The sequence below is a fragment of the Rhineura floridana genome, chromosome 8 (genome assembly GCF_030035675.1).
Source record: "Rhineura floridana isolate rRhiFlo1 chromosome 8, rRhiFlo1.hap2, whole genome shotgun sequence".
NCBI lineage: Eukaryota > Metazoa > Chordata > Lepidosauria > Squamata > Rhineuridae > Rhineura > Rhineura floridana.
The window spans coordinates 25,819,107-25,831,767 of NC_084487.1; the positions used below are offsets into that span (position 1 = coordinate 25,819,107).

The window sequence follows — 12,661 nt, forward strand, 5'->3', positions numbered from 1 at the left end:
ATGTTCTTTGGTGCATCAAACAGCTACACCAGAGCTCCTGATGTTGCTCTGACCTCTGCAATACACAGTATAAACCACCTATAATAAAAATGATGTTTTCCTTTTAACCACTGCTATGGAACAGTTTGGTCTTAATTCCTTCATATAATACAGGGGTGGAGAACTGTGACCCTCCAGATGTTGTAGGCCTCCAACTTCTATCAGGTCAAACCAGGGTCAGAGATGATGAGCCAATAGTCAAAGATAATGGGAGTTGTAATCAACATTATCAGGAGGGCCACAGGTTCCCCACCATTAATATACCTTATGCCCTCATCATCCAGGAATCTGTGATCAGCAAGCTGTGTGTTTGGGGGGGGGGAGAGACCACATCTAAGGATCTCAAATGATATCGCAAACAGAAAATAATGAAAAGGCAATGCAATCTGTTGATAGCCCATACTAAGTAGTTCAGACATGGGTGTAAAGTTGAACAAACTTTGATTCAGTTATCACAAATTATTCCCATAGCGGAGATTATGAGGAACGCTAGCTCTTAGAAACCTTAAACTACTAAAGTCCTAAATAAAAGGGAAGATGCATGGTCAGGGCTGCATGTATGCTAGGGCTGCACAGAATGTGCACAATCCAGTTTCCTGAGTTCCTTAAATTTAAAATGACAGTTCTAGCCATTATGGTTGATAATATGGACTTAAAAGTATGTAGACAATAACTGCTGAAATTCTGGAAGCCAGAGAGGTTACTGGGTAAACATTTTGTGATTACAGTTGCTTTCAGTGTCCTTGGCCCTCTAGAATTAGCAAAACCAGAAAGATTTATTCATGACATTTGTATGCCATGCCATAATAAAGTTCTTGGGGGTGGGGGTGGGGGACTTGCAATGAATAAGTAAAAAATAATTAAAATGCAAAATAAGATAGCCACAAAATGAAAAGCAACCTCATTCCTGAAGTTAAAATAAATTTGGAACAGAGGCCCAGACTACATAAGTTATTTAAAATGTCTGGGTTATCAAACATTTTATCTGCACCAAAGATACTTCCCTTGGAAAGCTGTTCCAGGCAGCCACTATTTAAAGATGCCTCTCCCTGGTAGTTATTCACCTCACTTCACTCAGCAGGACACTCAGAGCAAGTCCTCCAAGGACAATCTTAAGGTTCCAGTAGGTACATATGAGAGAAAATGGTCTAGTCCCAAGCCATTTAGGTTTAAAGATTTAAACAAGAACTTTCAATTGGGCCCAGAAGTCAACTAGGAGACACTGCAGCTGACAAACTACAGGAATAATATGACCAAAACACCCAGTCCCAGTTAATAATCTTGCAGCTCTGTTCTGGACCAATAACAGTTTCCCAACAATTTCTAACGGCAACCCTACTTATAAACACATTGCAATTGTCTAAATGGAAGGCTACTAGAGCTTGGGCAACTGTGCCCAAGCGGCCATCTAGGTAAAGGCACAGAACTGATAAAACACACTTTGGCCACAAGCCTTTTGAGCCTCTAATGACAAAATAAGCAAAGTTATGCAAATCTGCATGATTCATATAATTCATATTTATTGTATTTATATTGAATGCTGCTTTTCATTTTATTTCTTTTTTGACAGTTTGAATTTCTGGGTACTTTTTTTTAGCATAGAACACACCACCCTGAATATGTAATTCTTGCCAATCAAGAATTTAAGAAAATGTGCTAACATACAAAGCATAAAGGGAATGCTTCAGTAATCCAGAAATATATAAGAATGCTATTTGAAATAAGGGATGACTATTTCAATAGGGCCATATTTCCCAAACGGTAAAGAAAACCCTGGGCTGAAAATGTGAGACACATGCAATTTTGTTCTACAAATTTAGAAACACTGAGTAACTTAATCTGAGAAATTAAAATACAGTATACAAGAACTTCCAAATGTCTAAATTTTGTCACCACAATTTTATTCTTTGAAGAACTTCTGCAATAGAATTGTAGTGGTGAACATAATAACTTGTCCTACCATCCTTCCCTCAAATTCACAAATATATGCATGACAGAAGAATTAATGTCACTTATTATTCCAAAAGCAGAAGTGCTATCAGAAGTACTGCTGTAGTGAATTACACTACTGGAACAGGACAACTGACTTGACTTATAACACACATTTTGGAACTTCTGCAAAAGAGCTCTCTCATTTTGCAAGGGTTCAACAAGCTATATATGTAAGCATAGTAACATTGCCCAGTATTCCTCAAAGTCTTCCTTCAATGAGCAAATAAACACATTTACACATGTAAAAAAATCTATTACTGACTAGACAGCAAAACCAGGGCAGTTGCATACGTTTCTTACTGGAAGTCTTTAACCTTTGGATGTAAACATGGAATTTTTGACTTAAGATTCTTTCCCTGTTCTCTCCAGGGTGTGTCAAATGCTAACTTTACTCCAAAGCCTTTTGGGAAGAAAGTAAAATAACATATCTGAGCAGACATATACATAGTTCCTTACTGGTCCGGGCAAAATCCCTACAGCACATAAACTGGTCAGTTAAATGAGGTGCATGGCTGGATGGAAATCTTCAACTATGCTCTGCTGCTATCAGTTTCAATTTATTTGCTCCACAACTTTAAATACAGCATTTACTTTGCTGTGTACTGACTAACTGTGGTGACACAGTGAACACCTCAGGGGTTTGCAATATCCCCCTCAACAACAGCACCGTCTGAGCAAATTGAACCAGATATACGAAGCCTACTCTGTAAATTTTGTTCATTCCTTTCTACCCACATTGTTTTGACACTGTTGTATTTGTGTTGAAACACTACCCAGCATGTGACTCGCACATCTGCAGTATAAGGGCACCAAATGTGGCCAACAAATATAAGTATCCTTCAAACCATAACTAGCCTTTTCTTGGCAATTTATATTTGACAGGTATTCAACAGTGGAGATGCTCCACAAGGTGTAACAGCAAGCCAATTATGTCATGGTCCTAATTATATTGACAGCGCATCCAAATATGTTTAGAGTTAATCTTTGGAACAAATCTCCTTTTTGCATGTCACTTTCTGTATCAAGCAGGCACCATTCAAGACCATTTATATACCCACCAGGACTTCCTTCAAAAAACATATCCTATGTGGCTGCTAGAGAGGAAGCTGTAACATCAACTTAATTTAGCTCCAGTTGCAAATGAATAGATCCCTGAAACGTCACATGACATTCAGGGAATAGCAACCCATTTCCACAGTTCTCATAGTGGACATTGTTTTTTATTCACAAGTAGAGACACAGAAAACAAATTTTCAATTTGTATAAGGAGCTACCGTATTTCTCTTTTGGTATTCCACCCTTCTTGCTTTAAAAAGGGGTGGCTGGAAGGAAACTGTCTCCCCACTTGAAGTACCTTTTCCACTCTGCCACCAACATGTCTAGGCAGCATGACGGTATCACACTTACACAGTCCTAGCCCTCACTGATTTTGCAGGAGCATGTTTTTAAAATAGTAAGAGTAATAATGTTTTCCTACCATGCTTGGGAATCCCCCAGTATACTGGAACACATTACAGAGATCACTTGCTCTCTAGGTCCATGCTAGCATTCTAGGTCCATGCTAGCATTTTTTACACTAACAGGATTATTCAGGTGTAGCATGAAAGGCCAGCTTTTCCTGGCACCTACCAAAGCCCGTATTTCAGAGCCTGTAGCCCTGCTGCTCCTCTCCTCATCGCTGCTGACTGCTAATCCACCATTTCCATGTCAGAGGGAAATGACAAGCTGCAATGGGCAGATGGAAGACAGGCCAGCAGCCACAACTGCCTGCTAACTCTCACCTGCCCTTTCCCTCTGGGCAGTGATCCCAACTAGATGACTGCTAGCACAGGCAAACAAAGGTGAATAGGAAATGGCAGTGAGGATGAGACAGCCAACTTGCCTGACCCTCCCACACTAGGACCGATTGTTTCTTTAGCTTTAAGTTTACAGGTCACCAATGTAACTCCTCAAACATATTTCATTAAAAAATAAAAGTCAATATTGTTACTCCAAAATTAACATAGGTGTTTGTTCCAGAAATAATATTTTCTGAGTTCCATGTAAGTATTTTTTTTTTAAACAATCCCCTAGAACAGTGGTTCCCAACCTTTATGAGCACGGGACCCCCTTTATAAGCTGGAAAAAATTCATGACCCCCTCCCCCCAGGGAGGCAGGCTGGCTGCCAGGAAGGAAGGGGGAAAGCAGCCTTTCTTTGCAGGCTTGCTTCTTTTTGCTTCACAAAAAGCCCTCTCCTCTCATTCTAAGTAAGGGCGCTGTCAGTAGAGCCAGTGCCAGGAGACTGGAATCAGTGATAGTAATAAGAACATAAGAACATAAGAACATAAGAAGAGCCTGCTGGATCAGGCCAGTGGCCCATCTAGTCCAGCATCCTGTTCTCACAGTGGCCAACCAGGTGCCTGGGGGAAGCCCGCAAGCAGGACCCGAGTGCAAGAACACTCTCCCCTCCTGAGGCTTCCGCCAACTGGTTTTCAGAAGCATGCTGCCTCTGACTAAGGTGGCACAGCACAGCCATCACGGCTAGTAGCCATTGATAGCCCTGTCCTCCATGAATTTGTCTAATCTTCTTTTAAAGCCATCCGAGCTGGTGGCCATTACTGCATCTTGTGGGAGCAAATTCCATAGTTTAACTATGCGCTGAGTAAAGAAGTACTTCCTTTTGTCTGTCCTGAATCTTCCAATATTCAGCTTCTTTGAATGTCCACGAGTTCTAGTATTATGAGAGAGGGAGAAGAACTTTTCTCTATCCACTTTCTCAATGCCATACATAATTTTATACACTTCTATCATGTCTCCTCTGACCCGCCTTTTCTCTAAACTAAAAAGCCCCAAAGGCTGCAACCTTTCCTCGTAAGGGAGTTGCTCCATCCCCTTGATCATTCTGGTTGCCCTCTTCTGAACCTTTTCCAACTCTATAATATCCTTTTTGAGATGAGGCGACCAGAACTGTACACAGTATTCCAAATGCGGCCGCACCATAGATTTATACAACGGCATTATGATATCGGCTGTTTTATTTTCAATACCTTTCCTAATTATCGCTAGCATGGAATTTGCCTTTTTCACAGCTGCCGCACACTGGGTCAACATTTTCATCGTGCTGTCCACTACAACCCCGAGGTCTCTCTCCTGGACGGTCACCGCCAGTTCAGACCCCATGAGCGTATATGTGAAATTCAGATTTTTTGCTCCAATATGCATAATTTTACACTTGTTTATATTGAATTGCATTTGCCATTTTTCTGCCCATTCACTCAGTTTGGAGAGGTCTTTTTGGGCAATCCCTTTTTGTTTTAACAACCCTGAACAATTTAGTGTCATCAGCAAACTTGGCCACTTCACTGCTCACTCCTAATTCTAGGTCATTAATGAACAAGTTGAAAAGTACAGGTCCCAATACCGATCCTTGAGGGACTCCACTTTCTACAGCCCTCCATTGGGAGAACTGTCCGTTGATTCCTACTCTCTGCTTTCTGCTTCTTAACCAATTTCTTATCCACAAGACGACCTCTCCTCTTATTCCATGACTGCTAAGCTTCCTCAGAAACCTTTGGTGAGGTACCTTGTCAAACGCTTTTTGAAAGTCTAAGTACACTATGTCCACTGGATCACCTCTATCTATATGCTTGTTGACACTCTCAAAGAATTCTAATAGGTTACTGAGACAGGACTTTCCCTTGCAGAAGCCATGCTGGCTCTGCTTCAGCAAGGCTTGTTCTTCTATGTGCTTAGTTAATCTAGCTTTAATAATACTTTCTACCAGTTTTCCAGGGACAGAAGTTAAGCCTTTCTTTGCAGGCTTGCTTCTTTTTGCTTCACAAAAAGCCCTCTCCTCTCATTCTAAGTAAGGCCGTTGCCAGTAGCGGCAGTGCAAGGACACAGGAATCAGTGATAGTGATCCCCTCTTCTTCCTGGTAGCTCCACCCTCAGCCTCCTTTGGCATCTGCCATGTATTTTATAGGCAGATGCCTGCCCTTAGTGTGCCTGAAAGACACTCTGGTGCTTCAGCAAAAGGCCTCCCCTCTCGTTTGGAGCAAGGGGGAGGTGTCATCTGCAGCACCAGTGGGAAGCATACAGTGTCGAGGGAGTGAAGAGTTCTTTAAAAAATAATAATAAATCATTCATTTATTTACTGTTCACGGCCCCCTCTGGATTACTTCGCAGCCCCCCTGGGGGTCCCGGCCCCCAGGTTGGGAACCACTGCCCTAGAAGTTTTAAGCAGAGCAAGCCTGGTGTATATCCCTTTGGAGTTCCACAACATACATGTCACCCTAGAAAAAGCCCAGTTTGTAACAGAGGTTGACCTCCTTCCAGATGGTGGTAACAACCCAGAAATAAGTCTCTACAGCTGATCTTAATTCACTGGAGTAAATTAAACTGCCTTTGAGAGCTTATAAATTTTAAATGTACAAGATAATTTTAAAAGCGCACACATGCATAATGCAGTACAGTCTCAGATTACACTTTTCTAAAGTGAGTACACCAATATTTTATAAAAGACATTACAAAGAATATCAGGATTTCAAGAATGCATAACAATTAAAAGGTTCAGAATTTGGAATTTTCTTTTACACCAAGTAATAAAGAGTACACATAAAAATTAAAATGCCAAATTTACAAAGTATGGCATGATCAGTAACATCTAGACAGAAACACACTATTCTGCGTGTTTAAGAAAAGAGTATAATTAAGAGTGGGTTCCCATATACTATAGTGTACCAACAGCTAATGCATTTGCTGACAAGTTTGACACTAAAATAGGCAGCAAATAATCCGATTTTTATAACACCTGTGTACAAATGCTCAAAAGCACAGGGGACTGATAGGAAAAGAACATGTAGTTGCCTAGGAGAAAATTATATATATATATATAGATATATATAGATATATATAGATATAGATATAGATATAGATAGATATAGATAGATATAGATATAGATAGATATATACACACACACACACACACACATACAGAGAGAGAGAGAGAGAGAGAGAGAGAGAGAGAGAGAGAGAGAGAGAGAGAGAGAGAGAGAGAGAGAGAGAGGCAGACAGACACCAACCACCACAGGGGGGACCATGTCTAAAAAAAAATGTTTTTCAAGACTAGCATAGACTTCTTCAAACTAGCTTTTTCAAAAGTTCTCCCTTTTAGTCAATGCTGCTGGATCTGTTGGCATCTCTATAGCTGTTATAGAAGCATCCATCAGGCTGTGACCCTCAATTTTGAAATGTTTTGCAACTGGTTGCTCCACTTTTTTTGTTAAGATTGCCGATTTGTGGTTTCTGAGGTGTGTGCATAGGTCAGTTGTGGTTTTTCCGACGTATGGATATGACATCCTGGTCTTTTGCATTCGATGACATAAATTATATCGAAGGACCTGCAGGTGATGTTCTGTTTGATGTAATATGTCCTGCCTGTTCTAGTGCTTGTGAAAGAAGCTGTCTCCCTGAGGTACACACAAGTGACACAGCATTTGGAGTGACAAGGATAAGACCCAGGATATATATATTAATTAACTGAACAGAGTCCAAAATGGTTCAGTGCCATGTAACATTCCTTATAGAAGCAAGGAAACCCAGGCCTGGCAGCACATAATCACCACAGCCTGAACCAAACATCAGCTGTTGGGGCAACCCCACTCTCACCTTCCCAAGGGCTACTTCAGACCTATGTACTCCGAGGAAAGGCAGAAGAAAAAAGCCCAGGCCAGGGAGCCAGTGCCACCAGCTCCTAAGTTGGCCTGATTTTGTATTATTTGCTTGTGGTTGTATTTTAAATTGTGAACCACCATCGGTGCCTTGGCAGCAGGGCTGTGGAGTCGGTACGCCAGACCTTCGACTCCAACTCCTCTATTTTTCTACTGACCGACTCCGCCTCCTTCATAAATAGCAAATGTATATTAACTAGTAATAACAAATGTACTGTAGTAAAATGGTAGCACAAGGCATTTCATCACCACCACGTGAATCCAGAGCTTGGAAACATTACTTTTTTGAACTACAACTCCCGTGAGCCCGATCCCTGGGGCTGATGGGAGTTGTAGTTTAAAAAAGTAACTTTTTACTTTTACTGTGGTGGTGATGAAATGCCTTGTGCTACCATTTTACTACAGTAAATTTGTTATTACTAGTTAATATACATTTGCCATTTATGAAGGCGGCGGAGGCGGAATCGGTACATTTCTACCGACACCGACTCCGACTCCACCCAAAATTGCTCCCGACTCCGACTCCACAGCCCTGCTTCGCAGGACGGAGATATATTCATGCAATAAATAATAGATTTCAATACAAAGGATAACATAGTATTTTGCACCTTTTTGGTATAAAATGTACTTTTGGGAGGGAAATCAACTACAATATCTTGCATATATATATCTTGCCACCCTGGGCTCCTGCTGGGAGGAAGGGTGGGATATAAATTGAATAATAATAAATAAATACATAAATAAATAGACCAAAAATGTGAGTGAAGCGTACTTGCACAGCAAGTACAGTTCTTATCTGAGGGTTTTATAAAGTCACTGTTCAATGTTCAGTTTTGTGTTTGTATTCCATTTCCTCTTTACAAGGCTAATTGTAGGAAGCTGCCCTAGGAAAGTACCATCTTCAAATATAGCCTTGAGTAATATTTATAACTACCACCAGTTTGCCTACTTAGTTATCCTATGACTAATTGGAATACAAGCAATATAATACTAATATACCAAACTCTAAATCAATGTTATTCTTCTAGATTTAAGTTTATAATTACTGATTATTCAAGAGTGTCCCAATTAGTCTCACAGGTATAATTTGCCTTGCATGTAAAATTTGATTACAGACAGGTTAAAATCTCGAGTGTGTGCTCTGAACTTAGTGAAGTTCCAAACTATCACTGTTCATATCTGAATGATTCAAATTAAGCCATATTACACATACCTTCAGGAATTCTAAGAAAACAAAACAAAAAAACTGTGCCATTTTTAAATCATTATTTAAAAAATCAAAGCAAAGGTTCAGTCCGCCCATATTGGTTTAAAATATTAACAACATCCAAGAAAAAAAAATCTGCTCCTTGATCTCAGGAACCATCACGCAAAATTTGGTTAAGATATATTAGTAGAAAACAAACAACTTTCATTAGATTAAATTAGATAGGTAGATAGGTAAAACATCCACAGCAAACTTTAATTTTCAAAGCAGAACTAACTAAATTTGCAATATAAGATGAAAAGCTGACAGGGAGGCAACATCAAGGATTGCTACAGAAGTGCACCAGACACTTCACAGGCCTGTAGACTTATATCAATAATGGGGATTTTTTCTTTGAAGCAAAATTGAGGAAGGAGGGATTCTAATTTTTATCAACATATAAACATTTCAGTTCATATTAAAATGACAATCCCTAAGGCTAAGCGCCTAGGTGCAAAAGACTGGGAAACTCTTCATCTCAACTGGTCATCTAACTTGATTTTCACATGACATTGCTGGGTGATTTCATCATTCTATTGCCCCCAACTTTTTTTTATTTGTTTATTAAGCTTTAAGGAAAAAATATGCACCATTTCATGAAAAACAGAGCTATTGTAACATATTAGCTAGAGGCACCTCCCCTGCCCCTTGCCTCCTGCCGGCTGCCATCAAGTGTCAGCTAGGCAGAAATGAACTGGATGGCTCTGAGCCTCAGCAGCATAAGCTTAACACTTTGCATTTAACAAACAGAAGGAGCTCCATTTTGAACCTTCCTGTACAAATGGAATTAGGTTTACAGATGCACTGAGCATTGCCTTTTCAGCTGTGGAAACATCTCCAAACTCCCTGTTTAGGGATACTGGTCTAGACCCATTTCTCTTATTAAGCTTCAAGAAGCAGCTGAAAGCCTTATTTTGTCATGCCATCTTTCAGTGTTACAGTATGATATCCTATGTTATCTCAGTCTCTATCTGTACTGGATTTAAAATTATTTTTATTATGGAATTGTTTTAGAAGTTTTTATTGTTGCTGTTTTATTATGGAACATCTCAAAGCTATTTAACAGGAAGCAATTCATAAATTAAATATATACTGTTTTAGCTAGTTGCAGTTTTTGTTAAATTGCCTTGAGTGCTTTCAAGGGTTAAAACAGGTTAAAACAGGTTATTACTGTCTTTCCAAATCAAGTGGTAAAAATTATCTGTCCTATAGGGTGGCTGCAAGGATTACTGAATTAATGTGTTCAATTGTTTTATTCTTTAGCTTAAAATGTAAATGTACTGCCTTCAAGTCGATTCCAACTTATGACGACCCTATGAATAGGGATTTCATGAAGCTGAGAGGCAGTGACTGGCCCAAGGTCACCCAGTGAGCTTCGAACCCTGGTCTCCCAGGTCGTAGTCCAATACCTTAACAAAAAAGGGACATTTGGTATTATGAACAACGCAGAGGTTTGCTGTGGTAATGGTATATAAGGCCTAATGCCAAATTAGTCCAAAAATATGGTTTTGATTCTGTGAAGTATTAGGTTTTCCCACTATATCATTTTTATACATTTCTGAAGCATAGGGATATAAACAAAAATATGTAAGTACAGTAAGGATGAGAAAGCATTCAAAAGTAATAGACTGGTAATTCTGCATACAAGAATGCTACAGCTGGATAGAACAAGAGAATGGGCAGGGAAAGTGTACTGCAAGGATGGGCAAGATGACCTAAATGCATCATAGAGCAAGATACCTATGAATGTTAGTCACAGAAAAGTGTGTTTCCCATTACTTTGTATTTTAAAGCACGCATTGTCCTTGGTTTTGTGCCATTTTATTTTCAATAGCCTAAATGAGAACAATTTGGAGACTATTTTCTCAGGATTCAAAACCACAACACTGTAGGTTGTCATGGTCCAAGGGTCCTATATAAATCAAGTCACTAGATCTTACTACCTTTATACTTCAGACAGTATTTTCTGCCCCACTCAAGCCTTTTATTAATTCTGAAGGTAGCATAATTAACAAAGACAAGTTACAAATCTCAAGTTCAGCTCTCACAGGAAATGGGGAAAGAGGCACACAAACACTACTAGAATTTCTCTTTTAAAGTATCTATGACCATCCCACACCCACAAAGCCCATCTTTCAAACTGCAGCCTATGTCACAGACAAGCATTATCTATTTCATGCTAAGGAACAAAGAAATAATGGTAGTTTATGTTGAATATTTCTCATGAAATCATGATAATTCTAAGAACCAAGAACAGTTTCTAGTGTGTGCTTATGGTTCTGAATTGCACATTAGCACACTCTTAAGTGAAACTAAAATTGTGAGTAATGTTTGCAGCTTGCTTGATATAAAGCAGTAAAGTTTTAGCTATTAAATGAGTTTTCATTCTGCTCACATTTCCCCAATAATATAAGTATTCAAAAGGATGACTAAATCTGGATTTTCTTCTTCCAGGAAGTACATTAGAACGATGGAAAGCATCAGCCATCCTGCAGAACTCTGCATATTACCAGTGAAGAATCTTTCTTACAGAAACTCTTTACAATCTCTTATATAAATATATAACTCCAAGAAGGGGGAGGTAATATTTTAGAGTCAACTTTTGTATTTATTATAGAGCAGGCTAATGATACATATGCCTTTTAAAAGAATATATATATACACATATGTATATGAAGGTAAAACTGCTACCATGCCAATCTCTACAACACTGTTTGCACAACCAAGTTGTGTAACTTCCTAAGAAAAGCAATAAAGTGTTACATAATACTGGAATGCAAAAGTTGGCATATAGATTGCAACAAATGTCCTATGTGATCTTAAGCAAGTTAATTTAATCTCCATGGTTTGATAGTCTAGAAATAAAACTTCTTGCAGAATTTGGAGTATAGGTGGCTTTTTACCACATCTTATACAGCTAGATGTGCACTCTGGATCACAGTGTACATAAGTCTTGTACATAAGTGTACATAAGTCATCTCAGCACAAAAAGTCACTTGTGACATTTAGCAAGCCACATAAGGTGACAGAGAACCATCTAGAGCAGAAGTGCAGGAGATGAAGAGACCATCAACTCATCACTGGATGCCTACCATTACTTAACCATAACTTCCTTCACAAGTCCAATACAATGCATTCTATGTGCTGGCATCACATCCATCCCAATGGTTTGTTTTGGCACAAGACACTGTCAAATTTGGTGCCCCAATGCCAATAATAGCCAATGTATGTAGATTAGGTTCAGTTTTATTGAATTTGTATATCACTTCTCACTACAAAGTCCAGACATGATTTACAAGCAAGTAAAAAAAATAATAAAATTGCAAAAATATTAAAGACAGGTTTAACATTATATTATTCGTGCTGCCCAAACACTTAGGAAAACAAAAACATTTTTCCCTGGTGCCAGGAAAAGTATTCCATAAACAGGGGGCTACTACAAAGGCCCATTCTCTTGTTACTCTCCAGAGCTCCCTTGGAGGTAGCACATAAAGAAGGGTCTCAGATGACAATCTCAGGATCTCAGCAGGTTCATATGGGGAAAATGGGTCCTTTAGGTATAATGGTCCTGAGCAATAGATACTGTGACCTATAACTCTCATCACCCCTGATCATTGGCTATGTTGGCTAAGGCTGATACAAGTTGTTGTCTAAAACATCTGGAAGGCACCAGGT

General features: G+C 39.3%; 1 protein-coding gene and 1 long non-coding RNA gene across 6 annotated transcripts in view; one reads left to right on the top strand and one right to left on the bottom strand.

Moving 5' to 3' along the window:
* LOC133390302 (uncharacterized) overlaps window positions 1-11,751 on the top strand; it is a 34,643-nt gene extending 22,892 nt beyond the window's left edge. The window contains exon 3 of the long non-coding RNA XR_009764369.1: window positions 11,441-11,751. This is a non-coding gene — a long non-coding RNA (uncharacterized LOC133390302). The remainder of the gene's footprint in view (window positions 1-11,440) is intronic.
* WNK1 (WNK lysine deficient protein kinase 1) overlaps window positions 1-12,661 on the bottom strand; it is a 160,920-nt gene that overhangs the window by 106,605 nt on the left and 41,654 nt on the right. The gene's annotated exons all lie outside the window — the stretch shown is intronic.